The sequence below is a fragment of the Vipera ursinii genome (assembly GCF_947247035.1).
Source record: "Vipera ursinii genome assembly, chromosome: 12".
In the NCBI taxonomy this organism is placed as follows: domain Eukaryota; kingdom Metazoa; phylum Chordata; class Lepidosauria; order Squamata; family Viperidae; genus Vipera; species Vipera ursinii.
Window position 1 is genome coordinate 16,410,056 of NC_139525.1, and position 12,756 is coordinate 16,422,811.

At 46.5% G+C, this 12,756-nt stretch overlaps 1 protein-coding gene across 1 annotated transcript in view; it reads left to right on the forward strand.

Moving 5' to 3' along the window:
- The window catches only part of SLC16A2 (solute carrier family 16 member 2), an 85,716-nt gene that overhangs the window by 47,015 nt on the left and 25,945 nt on the right, over positions 1-12,756 (forward strand). The gene's annotated exons all lie outside the window — the stretch shown is intronic.

A 12,756-nucleotide genomic window follows, 5' to 3' on the forward strand; every position in this document is an offset into this window, starting at 1 on the left:
ATGTCGGCATTTTTAAGAAATGGTGGACTTCAATTCCCAGAATTCTGGGGAATGGCTGGGCTGGGGAATTCTGGGAATTGGAGTCCACACATCTTTAAATTATTAAGCTTGAGAAAATGAGCTAGATCGTTAGAATGCATGATGGCAGGAGAGGGCAAGAAGGAGCATCAAAGAAATAAGGGGTCAACCTATTTTCCAAAGCACCAGCACCAAGACAAGAAACAATGGATGGAAACTAATCAAGGAGAGAAGCAACCTAGAACTAAGGAGAAATTTCCTGTCAGTGAGACTAATTAACCAGTGGAACGATTTGCCTTCAGAAGTTGTGGGTGCTCCATCACTGGAGGTTTTCAAGAAGAGACTGGACAGGCACTTGTCAGGTATAGGGTCTCCTGCTTGTGCAGGGGGTTGGACTAAAAGAATTCTAAGGTCCCTTCCAACTCATTTTGTTATTCTTTTAAATACACCTCCGAGTAGCAATGGAGAAGGCGGATGTAATGCTCTCATGAAACACTGTAGCTGTTTAAATACACCTCCGAGTAGCAGTGGAGAAGGCGGATGTAATGCTCTCATGAAACACTGTAGCTGTTACTCCCACGGCACCAGTCTTCCGTGAGGGTGCTAAGCAACTAAGCACATTGACCCACTTTCTTTAAGAGTTATTGCCTAGGGGTTATCAAGTGCTGTCATTCTCCAGGGAGTAGAGTCACTCCTGGTGACAAGAACACGTGGTGGTGTGTGCACAGGCCAGGTGGAAAGTATTGATGTCATTATCTAGCTCAGGGGTGGGGAACCTTGGCTCTTTTATGACTTTTGGACCTCAACTCCCAGAATTCCTGAGCCAGCCATGCTGAGGGAAAAGGGAGAGGTTTCCAGGCTGGCTCAGGAATTCTGGGAGTTGAAGCCCACGAGTCATCAAAGAGCCAAGGTTCCCCACCCCCAATCTAGCTGGTTTTGAACAGAAGGATACCATCCGTTAAGAAAGAGAAGATGATGAGGGGAATATACCAAAACTATGGCCTTGTTTTACAGGTCGTCTTCATTTAACAATCACATTTGGCACTTGGTTGTTAATGGGAGCAGCCGCTAATGGAAACTGGGATTGTGGTGATAACCTTACGTCGGTTTTCTTTTGCTTTACAAACCTGCAAAGGTCTTTCATCATTGTCATAACAGAACAGTGACATGTATTTTGTATATCCGTCCCTTATGCTTCCTCCTACCATTCCTGAAAGAATTCGGTGGCAAAGTGTATAGCATTATCTTCTCCTGTTTTCCTGTGTGGAGGGCTAGACTAAGAGAGAACATCCTAAGAAAAAAGTGATTTAAAAGCCACCAACTCAAGATTACTCTTGACAACCACACAGATATTCTCCATGATGATCCGTCTCTAACATTTCGCATTTTCAGGCAGTGCGTCCATCAACACTGTAACCAAGTCCATCCACCTTGCTTTTGGACATCCTTGTCTCCTCTTTCTCCCCACCTTTCCCAGGGTTAGAACCTTATCCGGGGAGCTGGGTCTCCACCTTGTCCAAACTGTCCGTAATTTGAGCCTGGTCATTCATGCCTCAAGTGAAAAATCTGGGTTGATTCGTTTGATGATCCATTTGCTTGTTTTCTTGGCTGTCCATGGTTTACTCAAGAGTCTACTCCAATACCAGAAGTCAAAAGTGTTGATACTTTCCCAATCCTACTTCTTCAAAGTTCAACTTTAGCAGTAGCAATAGCACTTAGATGGATATACCGCTTCATAGTGCTTTACAGCCCTTTCTAAGTAGTTTGCAGAGTCCCCACATTTCCCCCAACAACCTGGGTCCTCATTTTATTGACCTCAGAAGGATGGAAGGCTGAACTGGTCAGGATTGAACTGCTGGCAGTCGGCAGAGTTAGCCTGCAATACTGCATTCTAACCACTGTGCCACTATGGCTCTTATATATAGCAATAGCACTTAGACTTATATATTGCTCCACAGTGCTTTACAGTCCCTCTCTAAGCAGTTCACAGAGTCAGCCTATTGCCCCCAACAATCTGGGTCCTCATTTTACCAACCTCAGAAGGATGAAAGGCTAAGTCAACCTTGAACCAGATCGAACATCTGTCAGTCGGCAGAGTTAGCCTGCATTCTAACCACTGTGCCACCATGGCTCTTTAACTTCCATGGAGTGTCAAAGGGAACACCATGACTTGTATTATTTCGATATTTATAAATATGGACATGTCACAGCTTCTGAATAAGTTCATGGCTACTCTACTCAGTGCTAGTCTGCTGCTTATTTCTGGACAGTTTGATCCTTCATTGTTCGAGGGCTGGGGTTGTATTGTTGGACTGAACCTTGTCATTGTATTAATTAGACTCATATTACTTCCCATCCATGTGGTACTTTCTCTCTTCCATCACAGTAAAAATTAAGATTCAGGGAGAAAGTCTGGAGCAGGCCCAGGGTACAAACCTTTGATGCTTTTCAGACGCATTACAATTGTGATATCCAAAATTCCCTGCTCGCTTGGCATTATCCCACCGGGATAATGAAGAAGGGAGAAGTAAGATTTGCATCCATTTTTTTACATGAGCGTACATTACCGTCAACTGTTTAAAAATAATATTGGTAGCAGAGGTAGGCAGATTTTCTTTTTTAATAGGTGAGTGATTTGTTTAGTTGTTTGAGCCAGCGACATGGGAGGTTTAGCGTAAGAGGAGCATGACGGAGCAAGCCCAGCCTGAAAAGTTTCCAAAAGCTGGTCAGCAGATCCCACCATGCAAACCCAGTCCTTAGAAGTCTTCTCTGGCCACCAGCTGCAGCTCCACCTGCACAGTCCCCAGAAATGAAGTTTTGAGCTGTGCAACCTGGGTAATTTGGGGACAGAGGCATCAGATTGCCAATGACTTGGACTGAAGTTCACCGGTTTCCTGTAATGATGACAATGATTTAACTGGGCTGTGAAGAACCCTGGAGTAAAGGGCAGCTTAACTAACCAGGGTCATTCTGCCCTATCCACTAAAAAAACGCTGATGCCTTTAAAAACCGCTGGTGCCTTTTGGTCTTGAAAGCCGGCTATTCTCCATTTGTTAGTTTGCAGGGTTAGAAGGCTGGTTAATGGTGCCCACTCAAGTCATTATGATAGATCAGTGACTCTCAGCCTTGACAAGGTTGAGAAGTGTGGACTTCAACTCCCAGAATTCCCCAGCCAGCAGAGCTGGGAGCTGAAGTCCATACCTCTTAATCTTGCCAAGGTTGAGGAATAACTCTGAAAGATACTCCGATTTTGTAGACGGTGATGGCAGCCAGACTGCTCAATGCACAAAAATGGAAGGATGTTTCGATTCCCACCGTGGACGGATGGTTACAAAAGCTGATGGAATTAGCAGAGATGGCTAAACTGACTGTTTTGATAAAAGAAAATAATATAAGTACTTTTGTTTCTACTTGGAAACTGCTTCTGGACTTGGTGCTTGAGTTGGAAAAAAAAGGATAATAAGATTTTGGGTTTTACTGATTAGGTGGATTTGTTGATACAGAAATGGCTAGTGCATACTGCTATAAAAATGTAAAAAGTTGAGATTCAGTCTTAATGCCTTATTTTACTGCAACAGAGGGAGTCGGAAGCCAGTGCGTTTTGTTTCTCCCACCCCTTTCCACACTTCTCTTTTTCCCCTTTCCCTATCGTTGTTCCTTACTATTTGCTTTTGTATTTTCATATTTTATGTTATAAACGAATACAATTATAAAAAAAAAAACTCTGGAAGATAAACCATTCCTGCTTTTGTCCTGATGTTCTCAACTCCAGCTGTCAACAGGAGCTCCTGTTTCCTTCCTTTGCCACACCCAGAGTGTCTATCGGGTGTGATAAAAAAACAAAACAAAATGGCGGTCACAATAGCGTGATCCAAACCTTTCTTGATCATGCCATACCCCGAGGGACAGCCACGATAGGATTAATGTTCCCACGATTTCAAGGTTGGTGCAAAAAGTGCTGAGCATCCTGTTCCCGTCTCCAGAATCCACATGGGAAAAGACGGGGATGCTTCACCATGGCAACCCAATCAACAGGTACAAGCAAAAGGGAAAGATGAAAGGCGTTACGTCATAGGTAAACACTAATGAAGCATTACTTGGCTGTAGAAAAGAACCGTCTTTGGAGTGGGCTGTTGGCAACCAGAAGTCACTGCTTGCGGCTGCAGATCGAGAGATTGAGAATTGGGAACCAACAACCAGCTAAATGATTTTCCAGAGGTTTCCTCCGAAGCGCAAAAGATTTGGCCAACGGGCTTCAGAGCCCTGCACGCTGCGTCATTCATCAGCCAGCCACAGAAGAATGGGTAGAAAAGCACGGGTGGGTTGCTAAATCTTGCATAATCGTCCCAGTTGTTTTCTTTTTATCGGTGGGGTCTTTGGTGCTCTCTGAGCTTGATTGTTTTCTTGCAGATGTTTCATTACCCAACTACATCATAACATCAGTGCTGGAAGGGAGTGGAGACAGAAGGAGGGGGAGAGGGAAGGAGGACTTTGGTGTCCTTGCTGCTCTCTGAGCTCAGCTGTTTTCTTGCAAATGTTTCATTATGAAACTAGGTAACATCATCAGTGCTGGAAGAAAGTGGGGTTTGCAGAGAGGAGGAGGAGGATAACGACCAGCTGGATGGTTTTCTTGCAGACATTTCATTATTCCAACTAGATAACATCGTCAGTGCTAGAAGGCAGTGGGGTTTTGCAGAGTGGAGGAGAAGGAGAAGGAAAACTGTTGGCTCCTTGGTGCTCTCTGAACCTGGCGGTTTTCTTGTAGACCAGGCATGTCAAACACAAGGCCCGGGGCCCGGATTCGGCCCGCGAAGTGGTTTCATGCGGCCCGCGAAGCCATCCTGGAAAGAGTGAGGGAACGGCCCCCACTGCCTTGGCCCTGGCCCAGAGACCCTCCTCCTGCCAGAGACCCTCAGATCTGTCCCGCTCCTGCCCAGGCCCCCATAGGCACCCTTGATGCGAACGATGTAGAGCTGGCCACGCCCACCCAGTAGGCCGTATGCACTCTAGCCACGCCCACCCGGTAGGCCATGCCCACCCTGGCCACGCCCACCCGGCCCCCTGAGGGCAACCGCAATGCTAATGCGGCCCTCAATCAAATTGAGTTTGACACCCCTGTTGTAGACATTTCATAACTCAGCTAGGTGATATCATTAGTGCAAGGAGAGAACGGGCTTATTTTTATCCGGTTACCTGTTGCCATTCACAAAATCATCTCAACAGACTCACCAACTCTTGATCTGCAGACTCCAGGCAAGAATACCCTCCCACCCACCCACCCGTGCCCCTGGCTGGCACATTTCCCTGTTTGAGGGAAAAAGAAAACAACTCCCAGGGAGTCAAAAGACCCACACACACACACACACACACACACACACCAGTCCACGATGTCTTCCTCTGATCTTGAGAAGCTTTCTCCCACAGGTCCACGTGGGCAGAAAGCCAGGGATTCTTTTTCCTCCTTAACCATCTTGCTCCTCTCTGCCATTTGCTGCCTGGCCTTTCCTGCTCTTCTCCTTAAGGGACATTATCTGGCCACCCTCCTTGTTCTGGAATCTGCAGCCCAGTTTGCGGGGAGGGGGGGATTCACAGCCCTCCGCGTTTCCAGCCTCCTCTGGGTCTTCCCAGCACCGCATCCCCCAAGTGGCTCCTGGTGAGGTCACCACATCCGCCACGCCCTCCGTATCAAGCCTGGTGCCCTCAAGAGGGGAAGATGCCCCGTGGTTTTCTATCCTGCCCGAGACAATATGCAAGGGGGAGGTCGGCATCCTGGCCCAAAGCCTGCTCCAAAAACAGGAAGGAGCGCTTGGCATTGGAGGGAGCGGATATTTGCGAGGGGGTGGGACTCTGCTCGGGCCCTGCCCCCACCGCACCCAAGGTCAATGCCATTTGGGGGGGGGGCAAATGCAGCAGATGTCCCCCTCCCCCTGCAGCTCCTTGACCTACAAAGTGGGCCAAGTCTCCACGAAATGGGAACAATATCCTTTTCTTGGGATAAGAAGAGCTAATTTTGCCGTAAAATCTTTTGCATCATGTTTGAAAAGCACTTGGTAGAGTCACAGATATAAGATGATGCCACTTTTGTACATTGGCAAGGCCAATTTTTAGTTCCAGATGAAACGAGTTGCTTGCATCGGTATCATTTAGAACACCTAGTGTGTTAGTGTTCAGGGATGTTTTGAGACATGGCGAATCGGCATGAAATTTCCACCATAAAACTAGACATTAAGCATGTGTCATCTTTTCTGGGTAACAATTGACCCTCCTTCCTTCCTTCCTTCCTCCCTCCCTCCCTCCCTCCCTCCCTCCCTCCCTCTCTCCCTTCTTCCTTCCTTCCTTCCTTCCTTCCTTCCTCCCTTCTTCTTCCCTCCCTCCCTCCCTCCTTCCTTTCCCTATTCCTTCCGTCTTCCCTTCCTTTCCCCCTTCCTTCTTTCCTTCCTTCCTTCTCTCCCTCCTTCCCTCCCTTCTTTCCTTCCCTCTTCCTTTCTTCCTTTTTTCTTTTTTCTCCTTCCTTCCTTCCTTCCTTCCTTCCTTCCTTCCTTCCTTACTTACTTACTTACTTACTTACTTACTTCTTTCCTTTTTGCAGCAAGAATTTATTTGATCCACCTGTTCCGGATCAGATTTTGTTGCAGATTTTTAAGTTTGGAATGAAAAATAAGATGAAAGATTTAAAATGGATTAGCAATTGTGGTGAACAGACATAGAGGGTTTTTTTTTCCCCCTCTGGGCATATGCAGCACATGCATTTCTAATCAGTTCCTTGTTCCACAGAGATTGAGAACCAAAAATAAATATCATGGAAATGAAGGAACAATAAAGACAACCGCGGTTTATTTCATGGATGTACCCATGTAGCATTTTCGATTGGCCACTGCCGTTGTTTCGTTTTGGCTGGTTTTCTTCTTTCCGACCTTAACAACATCACAGAGATTTCCTTTAGTTTGCTGTTTCCCATTTAACAAAATTTCAACTGATTTATAATTTTTAAAAAAATCAGCCCGGGTTGAGCAGGTACTGTTAGTCATCTGGGTAAAAATTAAAAGCTTCACAAGGACGAGTTGGAAGGTGCATTTGGGGTGTTTTTTTTTGTTTTGGGTTTGTGCAGAAACCACATTAGCAGATGTAAGTAAAGGTCGACAACCGAGGGGACAGCTTTCCCCCTACTCCTTCCTCATCCTTGGCCCCAAATGTTGCCTATTTCTTTTCTTCGATGAAGCTTCTCAGTTCAACAAGGGGGACCCAGAATTGTGTGAAAATCCATCACACAGAGCATGAGATTAACAGAGTGGGAAGGAAGGGACCTTAGAGCAGGGGTCCCCAATCTTGGCAACTTTAAGAGGACTTCTGGGAGTTGAAGTCCACAGGTCTTTAAAGTTGCCAAGGATGGGGACCCCTGCCTTAGAGGTCTTCTGGTCCAGCCCCCTGCTCAAACAGGAGACCTCACACAATTCCAGACAAATGGTTGTCCAGTCTCTTCCTGGAAACCTCCAGTGACGGAGCACCCACAGCTTCTGGAGCGAAGCCGTTCCACTAACGTAATTCTTCAGCACCCACAAAACTAATTTCAATGGGAGATGGTCAGATCCAAACAGTCTCCTTTGAAGGGGCCGGGACTCTGCTCCATCCTAAGTCAGTCAACACAGCCCTTTGGCCAAACTGGCTCCAATTTGATCCGGGCTGAGCAGTGAACCTTTTAGCGAAAATCCAGAGATCAAAATTTGGAGGCCTTGAACTTTCCGCCAGTACTGAGCGGGGACCGAGAGAGGCAAATAATACGTGATTCTTCCTGGTCTCTGACAAAGTTTGCCCATCAATAGGTAGCCGGTTAATCATACCCCGAGCCCCCTCTCTGCTGGGGTCCCTGCTTTTTAAGGGCTGGAGGGGGGAGAAAGTTGGGAGACTCTTTCTGGAATGTGCTGCAGACAGCCAGTATTTTTTGCAGAGTCAAGAGTTAATTATTAGGTGCTGGGCCAACTCTCGGCCCCGCCTGCCTTTGGCGAAAGGCTGGCTGCTTACAGAGGAATGTGGACTGTTGATCCAGCGCAATGAAACTCCTGAGTGCAATTTGTCCGGCTCCAAAGCCATTAAAATATCAAATGATCCTTGTGATTGTTCATCCTTCCCAGGAGGAAGAAAACATTAATTTAACATCATTGCTTTTAGCTTATTTGGCAAGACGAGGCAGAACATAATTTATTGAAAAGAGTTCCGTCTCTCGTTCTCTCTCTTCTCTCGTTCTCTCGCTCTCACCCTCCTCCTTTTTCTCTCTCCCTCTCTCTCTCTCTCTCTCTCACGCACACATCTATGTATGTATGTGTGTATTTATTGAATTTATTTACCGCCCATCTCATATGGAAACGACTCTGGGTATGTTGAGATATTCCCAGCTAACTCCCTAGACCTGGGCACCCATCAGATTCCTGTCCCGCTTTTACCACAATTTTTTATAAAAAAAATAAATAACAGATAAGATTCTGGCAACCTGATAGGCAGTTTCTTCTTCTGAGTGCTTCTGTTGGAAGTGTGACAGTTGCAGGAATTGGGTATGTCTAGTGCAGGGGTCTTCAAACTTGGCCCTTTTATGGCTTGTGGACTTCAACTCCCAGAATTCTTCAGCCCAGCATTCCTGCCTGAAGAATTCTGGGAGTTGAAGTCCACAAGTCATAAAAGGGCCAAGTTTGAAGACCCCTGGTCTAGTGTAACGAAAAGAAGGACTAGCTGTGACGTGATGGCAGTCTTCCAATATTTGAGGGGCTCCTACAAAGATGAGGGAGGGGTCAACCAAAAGAGAAACAATGGTTGGAACTAACCAAGGAGAGAAGCAACCTAAAACTAAGGATAAAATTTCCTAACCAATGGAACAAGTTCAGAAGTTGTGTGTGCTCCATCACTGGAGGCTTTCAAAAAGAGGCTGGACAGCCAGTCTCAAATGGTATAAGGTCTCTGGCTTGAGCAGGGGGTTGGACTAGAAGACCTCCAAGGTCCCTTCCAACTCTGTTATTCTCTTCTGAAGGAGAGAAGCTGCCCACTGGAGAATAGAATAGAATAGAATAGAATGGAATGGAATGGAATGGAATGGAATGGAATGGAATGGAATGGAATGGAATGGAATGGAATGGAATGGAGCTGGAAGGGACCTTGGAGGTCTTCTCCCCTTCAAGAATGTCTGAGCAGTAGCTCTCCTACACGTCTTGGTGGCCAGCAGGTGCCCACAGCAAATTGGCCTTGTGTGAGCCTGGATGCTAAGCAGGGTTTGGCCTGGTTCATATTTTGATGGGAGACTACCATGACGTCTGAGGTTTGCCAGCTAGACAGGGAAGCTAGGGTGGGGGGAAACTTCAGAAGATAACAGCAAGCCATCTGTTGTCCTGCTATTTTGAAAAAGACCCCAAAGTGTTCCTGAATTCACCTGAATTCACCAAGAGGCTTCAGGAATTGGTACTTCTGAACTGCAGAGCAAGATGGACCCACCTTTAAGGTCCCTTCTGCCCCTTGGCTTTGGGTTCTTCTAGGTCGCACTGCGCCCTGCTCCCTGGTTATTTTTTATCTATTTTTCATAATTCTGCACTGCCCAGTGTTATTCTTGAACTGTGCAGCCTTGCAAACCCAATAAATAAATAAACAAGTGCGTGCCGAGAAGTTAGGCAAGAGGGCTTGTTTTCCAGCTTAGCCTTAGTGGATGACGGCGCTGACCTACTTTTCTTGGCTCATTATAAGAACTCGAACAAGGTAGGATTGTCTTCGATTTTTGGAAGCCCTCAGAAACCAGAAAAAGGGCCAAGCAGAAGGTGGTGAGCTCAAGACAGCCCACAGAGAACTGAGCATTATGCGCGGTTTCATTTACAGTATGTCCCATATTCACTCTGGTTTTGAACCCCGCATGATTAGACCCAGATAGGGCAAATGGGGGCGGGGGAAAAAAAGAGATAATAGAATAACAGGCTTGGAAGGGACCTTGGAGGTCTTCTAGTCCAACCCTCTGCTCAAGCAGGACTCCCTACTATATCATTCCAGACAAGTGGCTGGCCAGTCTTGTCTTACAAACCTCCAGTGATGGAACACCCACAATATCTGGAGGCAAGCCGTTCCACTGGCTAATTGTCCTCACTGTTAGGAAGTTTCTCCTTAGTTCTAGGTTGCTTCTCTCCTTGATCTGTTTTCATCCGTTGCTTCTTGTCCTGCCTTCAGGTGCTTTTGAGAATAGGTTGACCCCTCCCCCTCTTCTTTGTGGCAGCCCCTCAAATATTGGAAGACTGCTATCACATCTCCCCTAGTCCTTCTTTTCATTCAACTAGATCTGTCCAATTCCAGCAACCGTTCTTGATATGTTTTATCTCCAGTCCCCTGATCATCTTCGTGGCTCTTCTCTACAGATTTCCTGCAGCCTCTTCTCTATTTCTCATTCCCTTTGCTGAAAAAGGTTTTAATGTAGAAATTCTGTCCAAAGAGAAGGGAACTTTAGAGAAACACTCTTAGAGAGGCCATGTGCTTTCTGATAAGATGGCCAACAGCCTTGTGGGAATGTCAGGATTTCCATTATCCTATCCTCTGTCCAGGAGTCCGCAGTTATCCTGGCTTCTCGCTCAGTCGCAAGGAAAGGGAATGTTGGTCCTTGGAGGCTGTCCGAAAGTTGTGCTCCGGTGGGGTCCTTGGTGCTCTCTGAGCTTGGCTGTTTTCTTGCAGGCATCTCATTACCCAACTAGGTAACATCATCAGTGCTAGAAGGGAATAGGGTCTGTGGACAGGAGGAGGAGGACGACGACGAGGACTGTGGGGTCCTTGGTGCTCTCTGAGCTTGGCTGTTTTATTGCAGGCATCTCATTACCCAACTAGGTAACATCATCACTGCTAGTAAGGAATGGGCTTTGCTCTCTGTTGGAATACAAGCGGCTTGCCCTGCCTGCATTGATTGGAGGGTTCTTGGCCCTGATTAGGCTGTTGCTTACTTAGCATGTTTATTCTTCAGGCAACACTGAAAGGGCAAACCACTAGTATCTAAACAGAGAGCAAACCCCACGCTCAGGTGAGCACTGAGGATCATGTGACCCCCCCGCCCAGGATGCTGCAACCATACATGCCTGCTGCCAAACATCCAAGCTTTGATCCCATGACCATGGGGATGCTATAATGGTCGTAAGTGACCTTACAAACTTACCTTTGTGACCTTCATAGCCAGCTTCCGACAGGCAATGTCAGCGGGGGAAGCCGGATTCATTTAATGACTGCCCGATTCACTTAACAATGGCAGCGATTCACTTAACAACTGTGGCAGAAAAGCTTGTAACGTGGGGCATGACTCACTTGCTTAGCCATGGAAATTCTGATCCGACAGTCGTCGTAAGTCAAGGACTACCTGTGTTGTGTTTCTGATCACGCCTGTGGGAACATATGTAAGACCTAGATATAAGCTTGGGGTTTGGGAAAGTACGGGCAGTCCTCGACATACGACCACAACTGAGCCCAAAATTCCTGTTGCTAAGCGAGACATTTGTTCAGTGAGCTTTGCCCCATTTTACGACCTTTCTTGCCACAGTTGTTAAGTGAATCCGGCTTCCCCATTGACTTTGTTTGTCAAAAGGTCACAAAAGGGGGTCACATGACCCCAGGATACATTAACCATCATAGATATGAGCCAGTTGTCAAGCACAATCATGTGACCACGGGGATGTTGCAACGGTCGTAAGTGTGAAGAACAATCACAAGTCTCTTTTTTCAGTGCCTTGTCACTTCAAACAGTCATTAAATGAACTGTTGTAATTCGAGGACTACCTGTATTCATTCCTCCTGCATTTGCAATGTATTTTGACGTTCATGGCTGAAAAAACCCAGCACAGAGTAAGCAAAAGTCAAAAATAATGCATCGTCTTTGTCCAACTGCGTTTTTATTTTTATTGGCTGGGTCTGTTCGGAGTCATCCAGGCAGCCAATTCCACCAAGGTTGCAGCGGGCTGCTAATGCTTTGTTCCATGATTTCCTTGTTGTTGCCTGCAGATGATAAAAGTGGTTCACGTTATGCGAAGAAGTGTTTAATATCATGCCAAGAAAAATAATTCCCTCCCATGTTCTGTTCCCTATTTCTTCCCTTGTGGTGGTATTTCTTCACTGATCGGTACCTTCTGAGAGCATTAGAGAGCAATTACAATTAAGAGGGAGCAAGACGATTTATGGCAGCCTTTGCTAGCCAGAAGTTATGTAACAAGCCCGCTGTGAAAATCCATTTGCTGGGTTCAATATTTAAATATTCCCCAGCCTGGGGCCATCCAGAAGTGGGAAGATCCCAGCTCCCAAAGTCAATCAGAAAAGAGCTGCAAGGGACCTTGGAGGTCTTCTAGTCCAACCCCCTGCTCAAGCAGGAGACCCTATACCATTTCAGACAGGTGGCTGTCCAATCTTTCCTTAAAAACCTCCTGTGTTGGAGCTCCCACAACCTCTGAAGGCAAGCCGCTCCACTGTTAATTGTTCTCACCGTCAGGAAATTTCCCCTTAGTTCCAGCTTGCCTCTCTCCTTGATTGGTTCCCATCCGTTGCTTCTTGTCTTGCCTGCGGGTGCTTTGGAAAAATAGGTTGACCCCCTCCTCTTTGTGGCAGCCCCTCAAATACTGGAATCCTGCTATCATGTCACCCCTAGTCCTTTTTTTTCCAGATTAGCCATACCCAGTTCCTGTAACCGTTCTTCACGTTTTAGGCCTTTAACTGTCTTAGTTGTTCTTCTCTACACTTTATCCAAAGTCTCAA